General features: G+C 42.6%; 1 protein-coding gene across 6 annotated transcripts in view; it reads right to left on the bottom strand.

The window, feature by feature from the left end:
- gpr45 (G protein-coupled receptor 45) overlaps nt 1-13,371 on the bottom strand; it is a 55,723-nt gene that overhangs the window by 10,355 nt on the left and 31,997 nt on the right. For 3 of the 6 annotated variants that reach the window (XM_063054029.1, XM_063054034.1, XM_063054030.1), the window contains 2 exons: nt 7,955-8,122; nt 6,961-7,259 (listed from right to left, as the gene is read on the bottom strand). The exons of 1 other annotated variant lie outside the window; for it this stretch is intronic. The gene's annotated coding sequence lies outside the window, so the exon portion shown is untranslated. The remainder of the gene's footprint in view (nt 1-6,960; nt 7,260-7,954; nt 8,123-13,371) is intronic. 2 more of the 6 variants (XM_063054031.1, XM_063054033.1) reach the window with 2 other exon arrangements.

The following is a 13,371-nucleotide window of genomic DNA, read 5'->3' as shown; positions in this document are numbered from 1 at the left end:
TGGCGGTGCAGGCTCGAAGGGCCGAATGGCCTACTCCTGCACCTATTTTCTATGTTTCTATGAAACCTGCTATCTCCAAAAGATCCTACCACTAAATATATCTTGACCTCCCCCACCCCACTTTCCACAGGGATCACTCCCTGGGTGATTCCCTTGTCCATTTGCCCCTTCCCACTAAATCTCCCTCCAGGCATTTACTTCCGCAAATGTCCACACCTGCCCACACACTTCGATTCAGGACCCCAGGCAGTCCTTTCAGGTGAGGCAACACTTAACCTGCAGATCTGCTGGTGTTGCCCATTGTGTCTGGTGCTCCCGATGCGGCATCCTCCACATTAGTGAGACCCATCATGAACTGGGTGACTGCTTGGTGAGCACATCCACACCATCTGCCACAAGCAGGACTTCCTGCTGGCCAAACATTTTAATTCCAATTCCCTTTGCCATTCTGACAAGTCAGTCCATAGCCCTCTCTTGTGCCAAGCTGAGGCCACCCTCATCTTCCTTGTATTCCTTATAGGAGCAACACCTTATATTCCATCTGGGTAGCCTCCAACTTGATGTCATGAATATTGATTTCTTCTTCTGATAAACAAATTCCCCCTGCCCTTTTACCTCTTCTCACCTGCATATTACTTCCCCCTGCATCCCATCCTCCATCCCTTTTTCCTATGGTCTACTCTCCTCTTCTATCAGGTTCCTTCTTCTCCGGCCCTTGACCTTTCGTACCTTAGAAGTTTCACCTTCTAGCTATCCTCCTTTGCCTCCCCCCACCTCTTTATTCTGCTGTCTTCTCCCTTCCTTCTTAGTCTTGAAGAAGGGTCTCAGCCCAAAACATCAACTATCTCTTCATTTCCATAGATGCTGCCCGGCCTGCTGAGTTTCTTCAGCATTTTGTGTGTGTTGCGCTGGATTTCCAACATCTGCAGACTTTCTCATGTTTATGCTTTCATCCTTGTGTTTGCTAAAATATGGAATTATATTTATTATATTATTATATTATATTTATTATAATTATATTCCATTTATAGGAACAACTGAGATTGATAGAGTGAATATAGATGTTAAAGAAAAATATTCCATTTTTTAGACTTTGTGTTAAAAGTTGTGTTTTTGTAACAAAAGAACATTGGTGACAATAAGAAATACCCTCCTGGTAACAGAAATATTTGACCTTCAATCTACCACAAGAGAATCCAATCTTCAGTGACCAGAAAATACCCTCTCATTGTGATTTTTGCTTCTCTTAGCTTCACAAGAGATACCTGTGCTCTTCAATTGTAATACCATATTAGATAATTTAATTTAGGTCACAACTAATTTCAAAGGCCAGTTATCATTTTGCTAGGGAATCAAACACTCCAAACAGAACATGTTTCTTGTTATAAACAAAAATCTTCGGGAAAACAAGCTTTTGGTGGGGCCGTAATGGTGCTGTAATTTGTAGGTGACCCAAGTGAGCAAACTGTTGAGTTGAACTAGGATTCTTCAATGAAACTTAGATTATCGAGAGAAATCTCTGTTCAGTATTGCAGTCAAGTAGGCATTGGGAACACTGATACAAGTCATCAAGGTGCTTAAGAAGAAAATGGAGTTCACATTACAGGCTGAGCGGGAGGCACGTGTCCTGATGGAATGGTCAAGGATGTGAACTACTAACTTATCTGAAACGCAGATCTCAGGACCATTGGCAAACTGAAGCTATGTGATAAGGCTAAGGTGGGTGATCAAGCTCTTCTGATAATCCAGTTCTAAAGCTGATTTGCATCTATAGATCTTCACTTACACACAAGTGGTAGGCTGGTGACTCACTAAGTAAATGATAGGGGCCCCAACAACAGCACCTTTCATCATCAGCCAAAGTGAGCAACACGTCTATAGAGAGGTGTGGAAGCTTCTTTACCATAGTGCTGGAGGATGTTCATCTCCTGTTTAGTGCATTTGGAAGTAGAATAGTTTCAACTGGTGAAGGCATTACTACCAACTCAGTCATGAACAAGCAATCAAGACAAAACCATAGAAACAGGTGAAAACAAGCTGATGGGTTTAGATACCCTACAGGGACAGGAGAGAAAGTATTTCTGTATTTATGTGGAAGTCCTGAAGTTGTGGACAACTTATGGAAAATGAATTGCATTGTCACTTCTGATGAAATATTACCACCCAGTTTTGTTTCGTTCTGCTAGGATATAACAGCCACCAATAGAGAGCTTTCAGGAGAATGATGGCTGCGTGTCATAAATTTTGCCAAGTAGTTAGAACCATAACGGGGTTTCCTTCCTGCAGTGTGGAGTGTTTGCTGTTTTCAGATGAAAGCAATATTTTATCCTCTGAGCATTAGAAATAACAAGAAAGCCCAAGGCACCGTCATAGTTTCAAGTCATTTCGTTGCAATAGAGCTGTACTGGAGTAGACTCTGCATTTGATGACCCACAATCCTCATGAAATGAAGCTTCATAGGACCTGAAGACATAAAACCTAGATTCGAGGGATAAAAGGAGACTGGCAATAAGGGAAAAAAGCCTGACAGCACTTAAGGGGGAAAAATTAGAAGGGGCCGAGCAGAGAGGATGAGAAAGAGGGAATGAGAAAGAGATTAGCAGAGAAAATGTTCAAGTGGGAGCATGAGGGAAGGCATGCAAGAGAGAGGATGTGTGAGAGAAAATGTGCAACAGTGTATGTGTGAGGGAGTGTGAGTGCGAGAGATAGAATGTGGAAGAGAACGTGTGCAAGGTGAGACTACTTGAGAGAATTGGCGCGAGAGAGCGAGTGAATGCATAAGGGGGATCACGAGTTGGAGGGGAAGGGGGAGGAAGCGAGGGAAAGAGTGAAAGAGTGAGGGGGGAGAGGGAATGTGCAGGAGAGCATGACCGAGAATGAGCGAGAACATGAGAGAGAGAGAGGATGAGAGCTAGAAAATCCACCAACAGCAGCAATAAACTCTCACAGTCTCTCCTCTCTAGGTTCATCGAAGGAAGGATAAATAGTTTTGCTGACTGCAAAGATATATAGTGAAGGCTGAGTTATCAACAGAACATTCTCACTGAAGGCAGCAAACTCCCAACGTTACCAAAGTATGCAGCAACAATATCTCAATAGTCATTCTGTATTGTATACCTACATTAATAACCATAATGCTGCAATGTGATCTATAACACCTTTGCTCATTATCTTTAACCAACTAACTGGCAATTTATAGTTTAAGGTCTAAAGAATTATTTGTTACATTGCCTGTTACAAATGGAGAAACCCGAGAGGATGTGATGGAACCAGAAGCTGGAATACACCTATAAGTGCTTTCTGCAATGTATCTGGATTCAACACATGAAGGTACAATCCAGTTTGTAGCAACTGATGGATTGCTAATCATCAGTTGCTCATCCAGGAATGATCTGAAATATCGAACACTTGTACAGCTTTGGTCACGTCATATTTACATCGTGAAAAAGGAAAGCAAAGTAGATGTAATGTAGAATATGTCCACATTTGCAATAATTATTATTACATGATAGACGTCAAGCTTGCAATTGTAGACAAAACCCACTTCATACTTGGAAATGTATATTTGGCCCATGATCGGAAAGAAACTATAGATACGTGGCTCCCTATTATTTTTGCAGAAAGTATTTTTAGATGTGCACCATAATCAGGTCAGTCTACTAAACGACCAGCAGCAGAATGGCAATTAAACTGCCACACTGGCTATTTACTACCTTTAACTATCTAACCCCCCACCCCCTGCAACTCAAAGCTGCCAGGTAATCATGATCCAATTGATTATGTAAAAAGTAAATGGAAAGAAAGGAGGTGATGACTTACGTTTCAATAGACAATAGACAATAGGTGCAGGAGTAGGCCATTCGGCCCTTCGAGCCAGCACCGCCATTCACTGTGATCATGGCTGATCATCCACTAGCAGTATCTAGTTCCTGCCTTATCCCCATAACCTTTGATTCCGCTATCTTTAAGAGCTCTATCCATCTCTTTCTTGAAAGCATCCAGAGACTTGGCCTCCACAGCCTTCTGGGGCAGAGCATTCCATATATCCACCACTCTCTGGGTGAAAAAGTTTTTCCTCAACTCTGTTCTAAATGGCCTATCCCTTATTCTTAAACTGTGGCCTCTGGTTCTGGACTCACCCATCAGCGGGAACATACTTCCTGCCTGCAGCGTGTCCAATCCCTTAATAATCTTATATGTTTCAATAAGATCCCCTCTCAGCCTTCTAAATTCCAGAGTATACAAGCCCAGTTGCTCCAATCTTTCGACATATGACAGTCCCGCCATCCCGGGAATTAACCTTGTAAACCTACGCTGCACTCCCTCAATAGCAAGAATGTCCTTCCTCAAATTTGGTCTTCCTCAGTTTTGGAGACCAAAACTGTACGCAGTACTCCAGGTGTGGTCTTGTTCCCTTTGTTATGAAGGCCAGCATGCCATTAGCTTTTTTCACTGCCTGCTGTACTTGCATGCTTGCTTTCAGTGACTGATGTACAAGAACACCTAGATCTCGTTGTGCTTCCCCTTTTCCTGACTTGACTCCATTTAGATAATAATCTGCCTTCCCGTTCTTACCACCAAAGTGGATAACCTCACATTTATCCACATTAAACTGCATCTGCCATGCATCTGCCCACTCACCCAGCCTGTCCAAGTCACCCTGCATTCTCATAACATCCTCCTCACATTTCACACTACCTCCCAGCTTTGTGTCATCGGCAAATTTGCTAATGTTACTTTTAATTCCCTCATCTAAATCATTAATATATATTGTAAACAGCTGCGGTCCCAGCACTGAACCCTGCGGTACCCCACTGGTCACCGCCTGCCATTCCGAAAGGGACCCGTTAATCGCTACTCTTTGTTTTCTGTCAGCCAGCCAATTTTCAATCCATGTCAGTACTCTGCCCCCAATATCATGTGCCCTAATTTTGCACACCAATCTCCTGTGTGGGACTTTATCAAAGGCTTTCTGAAAGTCCAGGTACACTACATCCACTGGCTCTCCCTTGTCCATTTTCATAGTTACATCCTCAAAAAATTCCAGAAGATTAGTCAAGCACGATTTCCCCTTCGTAAATCCATGCTGACTCGGACCAATCCTGTTACTACTATCCAGATGTGACATAATTTCATCTTTTGTAATTGACTCCCGCATCTTTCCCACCACTGATGTCAGGCTAACCGGTCTATAATTCCCTGTTTTCTCTCTTCCTCCCTTCTTGGAGAGAGGGACAACATTAGCCACCCTCCAATCCACAGGAACTGATCCTGAGTCTATAGAACATTGGAAAATGATTACCAATGCATCCACAATTTCTAAAGCCACCTCCTTAAGTACCCTGGGATGCAGACCATCAGGTCCCGGGGACTTATCAGTCTTCAGACCCAACAGCCTATCCAACACCAATTCCTGCCTAATATAAATTTCCTTCAATTCATCCATTACCCTAGGTCTTTTGGCCACTACTACAGCTGGGAGATTGTTTGCGTCTTCCCTAGTGAAGACAGATCCAAAGTACCTGTTCAACTCGTCTGCCATTTCCTTGTTCCCCATAATAAATTTACCCGCTTCTGTCTTCAAGGGCCCAATTTTGGTCTTAACTATTTTTTTCCTTTTTACATACCTAAAGAAGCTTTTACTATCCTCCATTATATTCTTGGCTAGTTTACCTTCATAGCACATTTTTTCTCCGCGTATTGCCTTTTTAGTTACCTTCTGTTGCTCTTTAAAAGATTCCCAATCCTCCGGCTTCCCACTCGTCTTTGCTATGTTATACTTCTTCTCTTTTATTTTTATGCTGTCCATTACTTCCCTTGTCAGCCACGGCCTCCCCTTAGGATCTTTCTTCTTCTTTGGAATGAACTGATCCTCCACCTTCTGCATTATTCCCAGAAACACTTGCCATTGCTGTTCCACTGTCATCCCTGCTAGGGTATTGTTCCATTGAACTTTGGCCTGATCCTCTCTCATAGCACCATAGTTCCCTTTGTTCAACTGTAATACTGACACTTCCGCGTTTCCCTTCTCCCTCTCAAATTGTAGATTAAAACATCATATTATGGTCACTACCTCCTAATGGCTCCTTTACCTCGAGGTCCCTGATCAAATCCGGTTCATTGCACAACACTAAATCTAGAATTGCATTCTCTCTGGTAGGCTCCAGTACAAGCTGTTCTAAGAATCCATCTCGGAGGGACTCCACAAACTCCCTTTCTTGAGGTCCAGTACCAACCTGATTCCTCCAGTCTACCTGCATGCTGAAATCCCCCATAACAACTGTAGCATTACCTTTGCGACATGCCAATTTTAACTCTTGATTCAACTTACACCCTACATCCAGAATACTGTTTGGGGGCCTGTAGATAACTCCCATTAGGGTCTTTCTACCCTTAGAATTTCTCAGTTCTATCCATACTGACTCTACGTCTCCTGATTCTATGTCCCCCCTCGCAAGGGACTGAATATCATTCCTCACCAACAGAGCCACCCCACCCCCTCTGCCCATCAGTCTGTCCTTTCGATAGGACGTATATCCTTGAATATTCATTTCCCAGGCCCTGTCCACTTGAAGCCATGTCTCTGTTATTCCCACAACATCATACTTACCAATTTCCAACTGTGCCTCAGGACCATCCACTTTATTTCTTATACTCCATGCATTCATATACAATACGTTTAATTCATTACTCCCCTCACCTCCCATATCAATTCCTATTTCACTTGGCCATACTGTACGATCCCTTCTTGAGCTTTCTGCTCTGTTGATTCTGCTGTCTTTCTCAACTTTTCCTATTCTCACTTTCCCTTTATCTCCATCCTTATGTTTCCAGTTTGTCCCCTCCCCCCCACAACTTAGTTTAAACACACCCATGTTGCAGAGGCAAACCTGCCTGCCAGAATGCTGGTGCCCCGCTTATTAAGGTGCAACCCGTCCCTTTTGTACAATTCATCCTTACCCCGAAACATACCCCAGTGGTCCAAGAATGTAAATCCTTGCTTCCTGCACCAGTTCCTCAGCCACACATTCAGATCCATTATCTCCCTGTTCTTGACCACTCCAGCAACTGGAAGCAAACCGGAGATAACCACCCTGGAAGTCCTGCTTTTCAGCCTTCTTCCGAGTTCTCTGAAGTCACGCTGTAGAATGTCTTTCCTCTTCTTCCCCATGTCATATGTGCCAACATGCACCACCACTTCTGGATGTTCACCTTCACTCTTGAGGATTCCCTGCAATCGGTCCGTGACGTCCTGGATCCTGGCACCAGGGAGGCAACACACCATCCTTAAATCCCACCTGTTGCAGCAGAAACCCCTTTCTGTACCTCTCACTATGGAGTCCCCTACTACCACGGCTCTGCCTAACGTCTGTCTCCTTGGGTTTGCCTCAGCGCCAATTGTTAACTCACAGGCCCGTCGGCCCCTCAGACTGGCACTGTCTTCTGTCCCGACAGCTTCCAAGAGGGTGAACCTGTTTACGAGAGGCACATCCCCCGGGGTCTCCTGTACTTCAAGCACCCTTTCCTTGCTCATCGTCGCCCTCCTACTCTCCTCCTGTATCCTGGGTGTAACGACCTCATTGTAGGTCCTGTCCAGAAAACTCTCGTTCTCCCGGATTAACCTAACGTCATCCAGTTGCCTCTCCAGTGCTGCAACACGGTCCTTCAGAAGCTGAATCTGGACACATTTTCCGCAGGTGTAGGAGCCAGAGGCACTATCAGTGTCCCTGACCTCCCACATCATGCACGCAGCACACTGAATCAGCCCAGCGGTCATCTCTTCTCCACTTCTCACCCTCTCCGACTGTGGTGTAGTCTCTTCCCTCAGCCTCCTCGCCGAAGACTCCTGAGCCAAAGACTCACACTTATCTCACAAGGCACTTCCCTCGACAAGGCCGCTCCCCTACAGCGAGCCTTGCTTATATTAGCTGATAATTTCAGTACTTAGCTTCACCTGCCTCGCCTCCTCCAACCTCGAAGGTCTGGTTAGCTCGCTGCTCTCAACCGGCTTTTTAAATCAGCCGCTCCTTCTCAGAAGTGCTGGATTTGTGCTGCATTTGAGGGATGGATATTGGTCTTGATTGTGACAGTATGAGTATCTGGAACTCTGCATTAGTATAATCTGGCAAGAAAAAAATAATTAGTTTATCACTTGTTCACTTACACTTTTTCTTTTCTAATGTGAAGACTAATGTTTCTATCATTTATACATTAGTAATAAGCCCTATTAGTTTATTGAATCAAGAGAAGCTCCACATACATCAAATAAATGAGACAATCACTTGAAAGCCAACAACAATATTTGTGTAAAAATGTAATATCACTCTTGTAGATAATTTTAATTCAGCAGAATTTTGCTTGAAATATTATAAATCAAGCAAAAGCATAATATGTGGGTATGGTTATACAAATTCACCAGTAATTATGGAGAGAAAGAGATATTAAGAAAACATTACTTGACAGTGGTGATCTTAATTGTTTCATCTTGAGTGACTGGATTATAGAACTAACATCAAAAATATATACTTTGCACAATAAAGGTGAGTGAAGAAGCTCAATATTCTGGGCAAAAAGTTTCTGTAAATAAAGGAAGCAGACAAAGATTGAAATAGAACTGTGTTGACTGATTTGAGTTCTTTAAAGAAGTAACATGGGGTGTGGTAAAGGGGAACTGGTAGATAGAAACACAAGAGATGCTGGAAATCCAGAGCAACACACACAAATGCTGGAGGAACTCAGCAGGTCAGGCAGTATCTATGGAAATGAAAAAAACAAGTCGACGTTTTGGGCCGAGACCTTTCATCAGGACTAGAAAAGAAGGGGAAAGAAGCCAGAATAAGAAGGCGGGGAGGGGAAGGACTGCAAGCTAGGTGATAGGTAAAGCCAGGTGGGTGGGGGAGAGGATGAAGAAAGAAGCTGGGAGGTGAAAGGTAGAAAAGGTAGAGGGCTGGAGAAGAAGGAATCTGATAGAAGAGGAGAGTAAACCATGGAGAAAGGGAAGGTGGGGGGTGGGGGAACCAGAAGGAGGTGCTAGAGGATTGGAGGATAGCCAATGTTGTACCACTGCTTAAAAGTGCTCCAAAAATAAACCAGGAAATTATAGGCCAGTAAGCCTGACATCATTAGTGGGAAAATTATTGGACCAGATACATACAGCAAGTATGTGGATAGACAAGGACTGATTAAAGGTAGTCAGTATAGCTTTGTGCATGGTAGGTCATGTCTAACCAATCTTACAGAGTCTTTTGAGGAAGTTACCAGGAAAGTGGATGAAGGCAAGACAGTGGATGTTGTCTACAAGACATTTGACAAGGTCCCACATGGTAGATTGGTCAAGAAGGTTCAGTCGCTCAGTATTTAAGATGAGGCAGTAAGTTCAATTAGATGTAAACAACAGGAATTCTGCAAATGCTGGAAATTCAAGCAACACACATCAAAGTTGCTGGTGAACGCAGCAGGCCAAGCAGCATCTGTAGGAAGAGGTGCAGTCGACGTTTCAGGCCGAGACCCTTCGTCAGGAAGATGACGAAGGGTCTCGGCCTGAAACGTCGACTGCACCTCTTCCTACAGATGCTGCTTGGCCTGCTGCGTTCACCAGCAACTTTGATGTGTGTTAGTTCAATTAGACATTGGCTTTGTGGGAGAAGCCAGAGAGCGGTGGTAGATGGTTGCCTCTCCGACTGGAGGCCTATGACCAGAGGAGTGCTACAGGGATCAGTGCAGGGTCTGTTATTGTTTGTCATCTATATCACTGATCCGGATGATAAAGTGGTTAACTGAATCAGCAAATTTGCAGGTGACACCAAGATTGGGGTGTAGTGGACAGCAAAGGCGGCTATCATGTCTTGCAGCGGGATCTGGATCAGCTGGAAAAATGGGCTGAAAATGGCAGATGGAGTTTAATGCAGAGAAGTACAAGGTTTTGCACTTCGGTACGTCTTACACAGTGAACGGCAGGACACTGAAGAACGCGGTAGAACAAAGGGATCTGGGAATACAGATTCATAATTAATTGGAAGTGGTATCACAAGTAGATATAGTTGTAAAGAAAGTTTACAATAAATCAAAGAATTGAGTACAGGAGATGGGATGGTATTTTGGAGTTGTGTAAGACACTGGTGAGGCCTAATTTGGAGTATTGTGTACAGTTTTGGTCACCTACAGGAAAAATATAAATAAAGTTGAAAAAGTACAGAGAACATTTACAGGGATGTTTGCCGGATCTGAAAGACCTGAGTTATAAGGAAAGATTGAATAGGTTAGGACTTTATTCCTTGGAACGTAGAACGTAGAAGATTGAGAGGAGATTTGATAGAGGTACAGTATACAAAATTTTGAGAAGTATAGATAGGGTAAATGCAAGCAGGCTTTTTCCGCTGAGGATGGGTGGGACTATGACTAGAGGTCATGGGTTAAGGGTGAAAGCGATGAAGTAAATAGCAATTTCACAGCTATTTATTTCATCCCTCCCCTCCAGGTTTCATCTATCACCTGGTGTTTCTCTCTCCCCTCCACCCACCTTTTAAATCTACTCCTCAGCTTTTTTTTCCTCCAGGGTTTTGGCCCGAAACGTCAACTGTACTTTTTCCCATAGAAGATGAGGAGGAGCTGCTTTTCCCAGACAGTGGGGAATCAGTGGAATTCTCTGCCCAATGATGCAGCCAAGGCTACCTCGGTGAATATATTTAAGACAAGGTAGGATAGATTTTTGATTAGTAGGGTTATGGGGAAAAGTCATGTAGGCAGAGATGAGTCCATGGTCAGATCAGCCATGATCTTATTGAATGGTGGAGCAAGCTCGACGGGCCAGATGGCCAATCCCTGCTCCTATTTCTTATGTTAAGACTGAAAAGGCACTTTTTTTCCCCCCCCACAGAGTGTCATGCATTTTGGAACTCATTGTATTCAGAGGTAATGGAAACAGCATCTTTGAATATTTTTAAGGTAAGAATTGGCAGATTTGTGATAGGAGTAGTGTGTAAGGTTACCACGGGCATATGTGAAAGTGGAAATGAGGATTGTATCAGATTAATCCTGATTTTATATAAAAAAAAAGGGCCTCATGACTTATTCTTTTAATTTACATCGAAGACTATTTTAGCAAGTAAACCGGTATATGTAATGACAAACAGAGTGAAATGTTAACTGTAAAGCCTGACCAACAGCTTAAGATCTTGACTCTTCAATATCCTCATCATCTATATTTCCATAAGAGATTGTCATTGATAAATCCATTATGCACTTTGAATTGAACTGAATAATATTTGGAAATATTAATAATTAATAATATTATGTTGCTGCTAATTTCAGAAGAGCCGAATAGCTAGGAAAGTAACACTATCTTTCAGTGGTGGCAAGAATACAGCCCTCCTGAATAATGGTATCCAGCAGTTCCTACTGCAGATCACACAGCAACAAGGATTGTTTGGGGCTGCAATTAGAGGAAATGGCCTCAAGCTATTAGCCACCATATGCTAGGCTTCACACAAAGTATATCAAGTTATCCACACGCTTTGAATAGGGCCCTTTTAGTGGGGGAATTGAGGACATGATTTAACATAGAAAAGATTCAAGAAAAGAACCTATAAATAATATTGTTTTGTTTACCAGACCAAAATCTTTAATGGCTCAAATGAAATCTATGCTCAGTCACTGGCACTGCTTCAAAGGTAGATTCTGATAGATGGCTGAAAGACCAACATATTATTGTTTTTAATTCTTGAAATATTTGTAGATGAAAGGTATAATAGTTAAGGGGAATGTGAGGGGGAACTTCTTCACTCAGATGGTGGTGGGAGCGTAGAATGAAGTTGTGGATGTGAGTTCAATTTCAATACTTAAGAGAAATTTGGATAAGTACACGAATGGGAGGAGTATGGAGGGCTATAGTCCAGGTGCGGGTCAATGGGACTGGGAGAATAACAGACCAGATGGACAACAGGGCCTGCTCCTGTGCTATAGCACTCTATGAAAGTAAGGTTCCTTTCATCTCTCTTGGTCAAGGGGAGATCTTTCTTTATTGAACTTTTTAATCTTAATGTTTATCTTTACTGTTCTATTCAAGTTTGTGCCAAAGTCAAAATATTAGTGCAAGGTTTTCGGAATGAAATACATTTCAATACACCGAAGACACTGAAATGGGAAAGCAAATCCTGGTATACCACCTTGAGCCGTTTTTTTGAAAAAGAACAGACAATTTAACTACTGCAGTATGATTAAAGAGTTTTCACTCTCACAGCTGCCCCCACAACCAATTCTGATGTTTTAATTTGTTGAACCTGATCAATGAAAATTTCAGCTTATGGCCTGCTTTTAGTTTCCATGGTAACCCAAAATATCCCAGTAGACATCCTTTGATTTAAACGAACACTGTGCTTGATCCAATAAATAATTCAGAACAGTTCAATAGAGAGAAAAATAATTCTCTTTTTCCACTTTCACAATGGATCTGAAATTAAGTAATAAAAGCTGTAGAGATGGTCAGACAGGCTGCTAAGTATTATACACAAATGCACACCATGTTTAATACAGCAGGCAAGGCAGAGTATGGGACTGTTAAAGGTTGTCACATTGAAAATGACAGAGGGAAAGGTGGATGCAAATGAGCCCAGAGATCGAATTCGGGAAAGCGAGGATTAGGAATTCAAAGGACTTGGACAAGGGATAGAAACTCATTTTCAATCACAGGTACTGAACCTGCAATATAGTTGCACTTCCGTGTTGTACTCTTGTTCTGGAATTCTGTTCCACTCATTTCAATTAAAATCCATTACGCAAGCAAAAGGGTCAGTGAGAACGTGGCTGGGAGACAAAGTGTAACTAATTCTGGATAGATACGAGTGTTTGCATAACTTTCAGATAGAATGACAACACAGGGGCTATCAATAAGACCAATGAACAATCAACTAGAGGTGTTAAAGACAAGGCTATAACTGTGGGTGACATTGGGATGCAGTCAATCCTGATGTCCAGTGGCCATCTCCCTGTGTTTGCATGTCCTTCAGTTTCCTCTTGCATCGCTAAGATGTGGGAGAGTAGATAAACAGGCCACTGCAAAATTGTTCAAATGTACGGCGGTTGGGAAAAGTTGATGGAAATGCAAAGGGAATAGACACAGGGAAATTAGTAGAAAAATGAGATTGCTCTCTGGGCTGGCATGGACTTGATGGACTGAATGGCTGCCTTCTATATTGTAAGGAAATATAGAAAATAAGGTGGTGAGGAGTTTGTTATGAAATTTTGACGTACTGTATATTTGTGATGGTTTGGATTTGGAATTAATGTTTCTGGCTGTCAAACAGCACAGACAATGCACGCTAACAGTATGTATCTAAGTAAACAATGGTGGATGGGAGTCAAATCCTGACGTAA

This window comes from Mobula hypostoma, chromosome 7 (genome assembly GCF_963921235.1).
Source record: "Mobula hypostoma chromosome 7, sMobHyp1.1, whole genome shotgun sequence".
In the NCBI taxonomy this organism is placed as follows: Eukaryota; Metazoa; Chordata; class Chondrichthyes; order Myliobatiformes; family Myliobatidae; genus Mobula; species Mobula hypostoma.
This window is presented reverse-complemented; position numbering and strand designations above follow the sequence as displayed.